This window comes from Pieris rapae, chromosome 2 (genome assembly GCF_905147795.1).
Source record: "Pieris rapae chromosome 2, ilPieRapa1.1, whole genome shotgun sequence".
Classification (NCBI taxonomy): Eukaryota; Metazoa; Arthropoda; class Insecta; order Lepidoptera; family Pieridae; genus Pieris; species Pieris rapae.
In genome coordinates, this window is record NC_059510.1 from 8,674,505 (window position 1) to 8,684,781 (window position 10,277).

A 10,277-nucleotide genomic window follows, 5' to 3' on the forward strand; every position below is an offset into this window, starting at 1 on the left:
AGAATTTAAATTACCGTAAGAAATCTAAAATTAATAAAATCATATGTCTATCCCGCTATAATGCACTTTTTAGCAAGTTTAATTTTTTGAATTGTCTGAAACGGATTTTCAATTTAGATAATGAATAAAATTTAATAAGTGCAGCAATTTGCGCACGCGTTTTTTCTGTTATTTTTAATGAATACGTGTAGTAAAAGTTAAAAAAAATGATCTAAGAAGCCCGACATATATTATATTCAAACATCCTTCTCATATTTCTTTAAAATCCATTATACACAAACAATAAGTGTACACACAAATTGTTGCAACAATTGACTTTTATGATATGTTTTTTGCGAGTTCGCACATTTTGCATAATACCATCGAGTTCTTTTTAACCTGTTTTGGTGATAATAGTTATATTGTTATTACCTCTGATTCATGATTCAAAATGTTACGTATTACACTTAAATAAACTATTGAAGTTTGAGATCTACCGTATACACTTTTATCGACATTTTAAAATTTTCGTCTAAAAAAATATAAATCTTGCATGTTATCTACCAGGATTTATTAGAGATGTTGGTGCTTTTCTTGAATAACTCGAACTAAAGAACTTAGTGTTATACACATATGTAGCTATTTAATCGATGCAAATCTTCTAAAGAAACCGCATTTGTAGCTGGTAAAAGTAGCGTATTTTTTCATTCCATTCTATTTTGCGTGTCATATTTAATTGGAAACAATATTGCATGTATTTTCTATTCAAATAATCTTTTGAATGTTATGTGTTTTATAAAATTTCCTTATGGGACATTGCGCTACTCTTGGTATTAATTGAAATGGTAGTATTTGAATACCAAACCAAATAATTCTCGTTATTATGTATGTAGTACACCAATGACTTAAGGTGCTGGTCATATGTCATCTCTATGGCGAATATAAAGTATTATGGGAGTCAATAAAACAAGAGTATATTGTATACATATTTATTACATTACATACTTAATTAATACGTAAAGTCAATAACAGTTAACATACATACAATGTGATACAAAACTTAGATACACCAAGTTGTAGTTTATTTAGATTTAGACTAAATAAAAATCAATGTCAGTTTTAGATAAAAATAAATAATCTAGTTATCCTAGGATGGGAAGTAGCCGAAAGATTTAGCCTTTAAGATAACATATTTAGTTCCCATTCAGTCTTAATTGGCAACACTGAATTCATAAAACTCAATAAAAAAGCTATATTTCAGTCCAAAATAAGAATTACGCACAAGCATTTTATTTACAATAGCCAAAGCAAAATGGTAACTCAATTTACGCGAAATGTTAATAGAGGGGTCATACAATCTTAACTCTAATATATTCTTTTATATATGGTAAATTTTGAAGGTTTCTCGGGAAATGTACAATATATATGAGGAAAACCATTCAAAAAACCCTTGCCTCTGTATGCTTGTCTTAGGCTTAGCCTACGCGATGTCACTTCACTGACAAAATGTCAATCTCAAAATTATAAAACTTAATTTCGTTAGCGAAAATGCACCAACCTTACAACTAAATTTAATTTAAAAATAATTTATGTAAATACAAATGCATGAAAGATATGTGCAGTTAACGAAAGAACGATCAGTCGACAGCAACTTATATACTAATGAGTATTTAACACGAAATTGATTGGTCATAGATTATAGAAATCGACGCAAGAACTACGGAGGTTATATATAAACTTCCAAGTCTTTTGTCGTTGAAGATTCAGACGATGTGCGCATAGCGGAAAACTGTAGCATCTGTAACAAAAGAAAAATAAATTAAGAAATATATTTACATTCAGTTTCAATTGAATAAGAATTTTTTTTTTCCTTCTAGTAATTGCTAAAACTATAGACATTATTAAGTTTCATTCTGCCATTTTCAATAATATTGGAAAGTAAACGCTTAGTTTTATAATAACCTGATGTAATAACACTATTTTATAAATATACGTGTAAAGTAGACCGGTTTTTTTAATAGCTAATATCTTTAATGCCCGTCAGGTGACATCTGCGTTTTACATATTTCTTTTTATTTGCATTAACAATATGCTCTAGTTTAAGAATAGTGAAATAGTGTGTTTATTCGAGCATCTACATAAAATAACATAATTCATCATTTAAAATGGTTTAAATTTAATCCGCGACCCTACTTTTTATCTACTTACCTACGTTTTATTCGAAACATCAACATTATTAAAAGTATATTAATTTTACAATTATGTTGCTACAATTAAAATAATAATGTTACCATGTTTTATTACCGTGATAATAACACATACATAACTAGATAGAATGGCCATTTCGGGATTTGTGTCGGCATCGTTTGCGAAGTGCAAAACAATGAAACCTTTTTGCATAAAAAGAGATTTTTGGTAAAGGGACCACCTCATACTCGATTACCTTTTTTTAAAAAGCACTTTTATTGCAAAAATATTAGTCGGTGCCTTTAAAGCGCAATATTTGCGCAATATACGTAATAGATGAATGTTTACTGCATTTTTTCAAAGTTCTGACGCAAGCATAAACCTAACAATATTTTGTACGTATTCTTTATTATTAAAATTGTTTGTTGGCTTGCATAAAATGTTTGCGTGCGTATGATCGTGATAAACTTTGCAATAGTTAAGTATAGAGCATAGATAGTTTATCGTAACTTGTTTACAGATAAAATTGAATGTTGTGTTACAGCTGTCAAGATGGCTATATTACATAAAACGAATAACAATATAGTAATTATTTAGTACTATGAGCAAAAAATGTTGTCATTTGGCCCAATGCACCGGCCCAAGTGGGCATCCTTGGAGAACAGGCTGTGCACCTGTCATTGTTCAATTAAACCCGGCGACACGTTGTCTTAAATAATCCTTCAAATTGTGCACATTGAGTGCCAAGATAATGCCTAGTTAATAATCGCCTTATGTATTATTTATTCAGCGTTTGCTTGTCTTCTGCCAGTCACCAACAGATGGCGTTGCTTGCCCTGTTTCAATATTTGTACTCTATTTTTTTTATTAATTATTTTTTAATTGGGAATAAATTATTGAAATATAAAAAAATAAAAGTGTCCGCGGCACTTGTCGCTCTCATCGTATTGTGATCGCTTGGATCGTCAACTAGAACACTTTATACTAGGAAAATATAACTTGGCAAGAGTTGGAAAAAACCCGCGAAGGTTGAATAACTAGTGGATGACGTAGTAGTAGTAATAAAATAATTTATAAAATTAAGGTCATTGAAGTTTTTAATATTAAAATTGGTAAAATGTACAATGTAAAAATTGCCCGAATTTGGTATTTTTTAAAATATTTATTAATGGCACGTAAAAATCTTTCATTTTGTGCAAGCCAACCTTTGAAACTAACTAAATACCAAGTTACACGGAAGTAAAATAAATAATGGTGTAAGATCAAGAAAAGCGAGTTTATCTTCAGCTTATTACGGGGAGATGCGGTACCAGGCTCACAGATACTGCGAGAGATGAACTTATGACGTACCTAGTTCAATGTAGGATGAGCATGTGGGCACGTGGGCAGAGGTGTGCGTGAGCGCGTGTAGGCGCGTCATTACTACCAATGACGACATTTTGACGCATTCCTTTTATGGTAAATTTTTAAACTTAGAACGATAAACATTTTTCAATTTCCCTTTTGAATATATAAAATCTATTTTAAAACACAAAGATTTTGTTTTAAACATGTTAATAAACGATATGAATGATGTTAAAAAGACACCTTTTTCTTAATATAAGGTTGATGCTCTCTTGTTCTCACGTTTGAGTTGCTAAGAAGTAAATGCGGAAACTGCACCTATTAAGTATTAACACACGTTCCCTGCTATGAGATACAGCCACTTACGTAACACTACGTGTTGAAAATACAATGTACGTATTTTCACAACATACATACATTTTGTTGAGAATCAGAGCATGTGTGCCTATAAGAGGTTTTGTTGGTGAGCTGCAACTTTAGTTTTAATACTAGAGTAGCAGAAATTTGTTGGAGGGGAACAACACACACCTGTATCTTCGAGTGTGTTATCACGCGTTATCACGGTTACGCATACTTTAACATTTGAAATATTTTTATTTCGCAATAACGAGTGGGTTGACTGATAACGTATAGGTATATTGTAATCGGGGGGTTTGTGTGCTTATTTATTCGTATTATATTTTTAAATTATATTTGATGTCAACATTTTAATTATTTTGACGACTTTTCAATACGATATATTTTTTTGTCGTTTGTAAATAATTTAATATAAGTTTTTGAGAAATCAAAACTAGTTATTTGGTAACCTTTGTTTCGCTATTCGCCACCGTGGCGTTAGTGAGCCATTACATAACTCGTCAAACACGTCAAGACATAACTTATTAATTATATGAAGAAACTGTCGAATCGCGAATCAGATTATTTTAGACAATTGAATAGAAAATAGTATAAAAACTATTTTCTATTATATAAAATTTAAATGTGCTTTATAGCTGGCTGGATAAAAAAGAAAATTTTAAATTTTTTAAAATCTAGGAACAAAATGTAAGAGGTACTCTGATTAGGTGGATGTGCGGGTGAATGCTCCCGCGCTCATCATATCTAGTATATTGGCATTGCTGCAGTGCCATTGACTTATACGAATAAAAAAATAGATTTGTCACACAATAGATACAGTCTAAATTGAGAATCAGCTTGGTGTAACATTCGTTCCAATAATAATGCAGCGAACGGATCAGTTTATTAATTCAAATAAAAATCAAAGTCGTAAGTCATACTAGTATTTTCGTTTTTATTAGAAAATTTGTTTATTACAGCGATGGAAAACAAAACTATGTACCCAACAGGTAAATGTATGTTGATATATTTATAGCTTTATTTAAAAGCTATTGTGTGATGCACCAAAATACATAAAAAAGATACGAATTACCACGTGGGAGGACTATTTGAGTTTTATCCAATTTTATATGCCCAAATGTGTCTAAGCCAATATAGATGAGAATTTTTTACATACAGAAAAGGCAATTAAGGGGTCAACATCCTACGGCGTGATTTCATTTATAACTATAGGTATATTATATGTATTGTAAACATTCCTGAGCATTCATTTTGTATTCAAGTTTTTAGGGAACATAGTTATAAAAAATAACAAGTAGTTGTTGTATTACACTTGTAATAAAGATACTTTTAAGATGTAAGATGGAAAATAGATCTTTGGATTTTATTTGTGATTATAAAAAAGCTATATTAGTTCATATTTACATATGAACTGATATGACTAAATTCACATTAATTTCAAATTGACATATTATTATTAATATATTTCTTAACCTACATAGTAATAATAATAATAATAAATTTCTAAATAGAAATTTAAAAGAAATTTAAAAAGTTTGGTCCCTGTACCTTACCTTTAACGCTTGTAGCATTTCCTCGCTGCATTACTAATTCAAATAGAATATATTAACTATATTGATTGTTTAGTACTTAAACGATACTTTTTTAAATTCTCTTGAAAACGTCGATATGGCAACAAACTTAGATGGCGGTAGATAGCAATTCCCAGTTACCCTCATTATCGGTTCCGCGATAAAATGTAAAATGTTTTAAAAACAACTGAATGTTGTATAAAGTTAAGCCACAACAGGTGAACGCAAGACTTATGCAATGTTCGTTATGTAAGATCTATTGGCAAGTTCGACTGGAGCTAATGCAGTCGCTCTGACCCACTAACTGACTTCTCTGACCTTTGGTTTTACTGTATTACGCACTGTGCCGAAATGCCACAACCATTTATTGTATTTAGTGTTGGGGTATTACACCGCTTCAATACTTTTCCAATGATGCTAATTTGTAACAAAATTTAAGGAAAATGTGTGGGATTGCCATATTGATAAAAGGGACATACAAAAGATTAGATTATAATTAAAATAACTTAGATTTTAATTTAAATATCTAAGTAGTAATGAATTTATAATTTAATGAGATTTGTTTTAGTTTATATTCAAACTTATCTAAGGTAAGTTTTAATTTATCTGGGGCATAAAAGGTTAAGTGCATAAATAATTTCTATTGTTTCTGTATTATACAATTGTTACCTTATTGTCAATCAAGTAAGGATATCGGATCATTTTGACCTTTCGCCAAGGACCTTTATTACGAATAATATTCCGTGGCGATTAGATGATTACACGAATATATTATTTAAATGTGAAAATATAATTGAACTAATAAAAATTTATTAGAGTGTATAATTTTTTATTATATTAACTTTAATTTGAACGATAACAATATATGCTTATACTTTTGTAGAAAATACAAAAGTAAATTGGCAAGTGTTTTTGTAATTGTTGAGTGAATTTTTATATATAAAATTTAGTTTGAGACCCCTCAAAAAATATTTGTTCCTAATGAAAGCAAATATAAATCTATACTAATAATAAGTAATAATCTATAAAAAAGTAAAATTCTATGGCTGAACCTATGTCAGAGATATCAAAGTCATTTTATAACTAAAGAATGCTTTAATTAAATAGAATACGTATTAAAGACTTAAAACCTGTTTCCTAGTAAAGTTTATTGACTTGTGTAGCTACCAAAATAGGATATATTTATATAATGTAGTAATTTCGTAGATTTCTGAATGTTTGGTTTTGTTTTTCTAATAATTTAGAATAAGAAGTATAATATTATTCACGAGTCAACCCAATTGTAACCAATTATTGGAGCCATAGAAACGCGTATGGTAAATGTAACTTAAACATTGGTAGATGGTACTACCAGTTAGTAGTTTCCAAACACGGAGAATGGAGGAAGATACGCCACACCAACACGAACTTGGAACGAGAAGAGAAGGATCGTTCGCATTATTCATTTCGAAATTGATAAATAGCATTTTGATATTAAAAAAAGGATTTTTGTTCTTGCATAAATAGCGAGGCACCTGCTAGAGCACAAGTTCACTTAATTATTTAAACATAAAACATCTAATTAGACACACCAGCTGTCCTTTGGCCTTGTGGTGCACCTTTGTAGTTGCATTTTGCGATGGAAAAAATGCATATTGCAACACTAATTCATGTTCAATATCGATGTACATTAATTATATTTCTGGCAATAATGTTGAAGGAAAAACTTATGGTTATAATGTTCATAACGAGAGAAATATCAAATAATACTTTTTACCTATTTTCTGATATTTAACTGTATGTATTTTCAATTATTGATATTAAGTTATTCTCCGTGACTCAGTTTTAGAAGAATTGATTTATTTCCAGAAAATTTCTTGGTACGATGATTTTCAATAATGAAAGAAATTTTTAAATTCCATTTACATTTTATGTAATTTTCCCAATGCTAACCAGACCGACTAAGGTATTTAAACTATGTTTACTTTTAGGTCATTTATTTTTGTAATATGTTAATTATTTAGCATGTATAAAATTGTTTATTGATATAATTTTCGTCTACCTACTTATTTAACGTTTTTCACAGTAACTATATTTTACATTTGTTCACTTGCTTGACGTGCCATCGGCTTAACATTTCTTCGTGTTTATTTTTTGCCTAAAAGTCGTGACATTACAGATTTAAACTATCCGTCGGACCTTAAACTATGGAAAAACTTCTATCTACAATCTCACAGATAATGTTTAAACGTCGCCATGCGTTATCATAATCAAATTACACCACATTTGGTTACGACACAACTCGTCTTGGCCATATATACGTTTACCAAAAAGCCGGCATAAGTTTAAATGCTCTAACAAAGGAAGAAGTCCACGTGCGAAGCATAACTTTATGAGCAAAAAACCAAGCTAGGAAGGTAGTGACCTATGATGACGCAATGCCAAAAACAGGCCAGCCTGCACCTCGACCGGGGTCAAGGAAGGTCATTCAGTAACTTAATATCGCTTAATCGTCGCAACATCTGCGAAACGGAGCACCTATCAGCCCCTGACTCATCGCAATTAAAGTTCACGTTGGAACACAATGCCCCCAGATTCCGCCCTAGTACGACACCGAATAAAACTGATTAGACGTAGCTTGAAAATTTTAAAATGTGTGAATAAAATGGCGCGTTAATTTCGTAATGTCGCCGAAGAGCGGCGAGGAAGCATGTCCGCGTCTATTTTGAACTCCCGATCGGGCGTTCGCCGGGTTGTTGAACTGGAATATTTCGGCAAACACAGGCGCAATACACGTTTTCTTAATCTCGACATATTATGACATAGCCGTTTCTTTATTGTGAAATAAATACATGCAGAAACGATTTTGCGATTTTGCAAGTAGGCTACCTCGACGACGGGCGCGCTGTTAAATTGGTTAATGAAAATATTTCTTATTTAAATTTTTGTTTGTGTCAAACTGATTTTAATTACCTGATACTATCGCCATTGTCCATAAATATTACAAATGAGCGAGATGTTTTTGCGAAGTATACGCAAACATGCGGAGATGTGCTTTGAGTGTGTTAGTAGTGTTATCGTTGTGTGTGTGCAGTCTGTGTGTGTACGTGGAAGCGCGCGATGAAATAAAATATGTCCGGTCAACGAACTCGCGGTCGGTGCCATAAAAATTGCGATACTGTCCGAAATTCGGGCACAAAATTAAAATGTTTCGATTAAAACCTTTTTTTGATGGTTTCCTGTTTAAACCACACTTTTGACGAATTAGGTTGATATAAGTAATTAAATTACATAAAAATATGATCAATCGTTTGAAATAAAAAAATAGTACTTCACGTAATAGATAGACCTTTTTTTGATTTTAAAAAGTAATAAATATCACACGAAACTAGGTTACACTTAACTGCATAATAAATTTATGTCAATACCTGCTCAGCACTAATTACTACGATCTATTTAAAACAAAAAACAAAAGAACATTGAAAAAAGACCATAATTTATCTTACTTTAGGTATGCATGATAAGGAACTAGTAAACACACAAGTTATAAAAATATAAATTAAACGATAAACTATTTAACTCACCTCCGATAAATGGTATGCATCTGTCGAACGCGTTCTAAATTTGAAAATGTTCTACGAGCCATCTTTTGCTGAATGTACTTCCTGCTTGCATCGCTGTCAGCTGATTTCCAACCGATGACCTTGTCAATTCGTCCGCCTTCATTATATTAGTACTATTTACAGTCGTTGTTATCGAGCAGCCAATTAAATTACACTCCTAAACCTCCTCTTTCTGCAGGACGAGGTTTCTTCCGGACGTGTGCCTGTCGATATTTTTCGTCTTCCGCAACACATCTTGATTTAAGTGAAGAAATTCAATAGATTTCCGTTGGGTCTAGCCCGATCATTTTGAGAGTTAATATTGTCCGGTAGGATCCAATACTTCCATTCTGGTGAGATTCTAATAAGAAAGTTCAATACACACCGGTAGGGTCCAAACTCCTGGCCATCGTCAATATTGACCGGTCGGGTCGAGTGTGCGCACGTCCATTTTACGTAATTAATACAGTCCAGTGGGGTCCAAGGTGAGAATATCCATTTCTTAGCACAGATAACACAAAAGTTCGTAATCGTGCACTGCGCGTTTAAGTTAGTCGACAGCAATGCGCTCACTTCGAACCGTGCCGGGGCTATGCGCGAGCCGCGTCGACCTCTCACTTATATGTTAAAACCGGCCTCCGTCGCCGCCATCTGGTGCCGAGTGGAGGAACCGAGAAAAAGACTTTTCCGACGCGTCAAATCTCACATGAGTTTCCTTTGGTCCGAATTGCTCAATTAACACATTAAGATTGTTTGAAGGAACGCGACATGATTGCGACACCTTATTTGGCGAGCAGCTGTGCTAGCTTTGCGTCGCGTGAAATAATTATTGCAATAATAAAACGGATAGTTATCGATTCGATTCGGTGTTCGTATTTTATTATTCGGGAGGATTTATTATTGAGAATATTTAATTAGAAATTATTACGTATTAAGCTAAGACAGCTATAAAAAATATTTAAAATTTAATTTATCTGTTTATATACTTTAAGACAAAGTTCATAAATGTATGTGTTATAAAAGCCTGACAGAACAATTCAATTCAATTCAAAGTAATTTATTCATTTACGTCAAAAAAAAAATATACAATAAATGCTTCTAATTTTACATTTACTGCCAGTTCTCAAATCAAGGGCATAGAACGCAAGAGAAGAATTGGCAATAAACTCTCCGGCAATAATTACTTATTTCAAGTTACTTACGCAGACTGAAATAAATCAACAAAATTATTGAAAATAATTAAATAATACAATCAAAT

At 31.9% G+C, this 10,277-nt stretch overlaps 1 long non-coding RNA gene across 1 annotated transcript; it reads right to left on the reverse strand.

Moving 5' to 3' along the window:
- Nucleotides 1-954: 954 nt before the first annotated feature.
- On the reverse strand, nt 955-9,631 carry LOC123690655. The gene is made up of 2 exons (XR_006751253.1): nt 9,002-9,631; nt 955-1,777 (listed from the first exon to the last, which is right to left on the reverse strand). It is a non-coding gene; the product is annotated as an uncharacterized LOC123690655 (long non-coding RNA).
- Nucleotides 9,632-10,277: the final 646 nt, after the last annotated feature.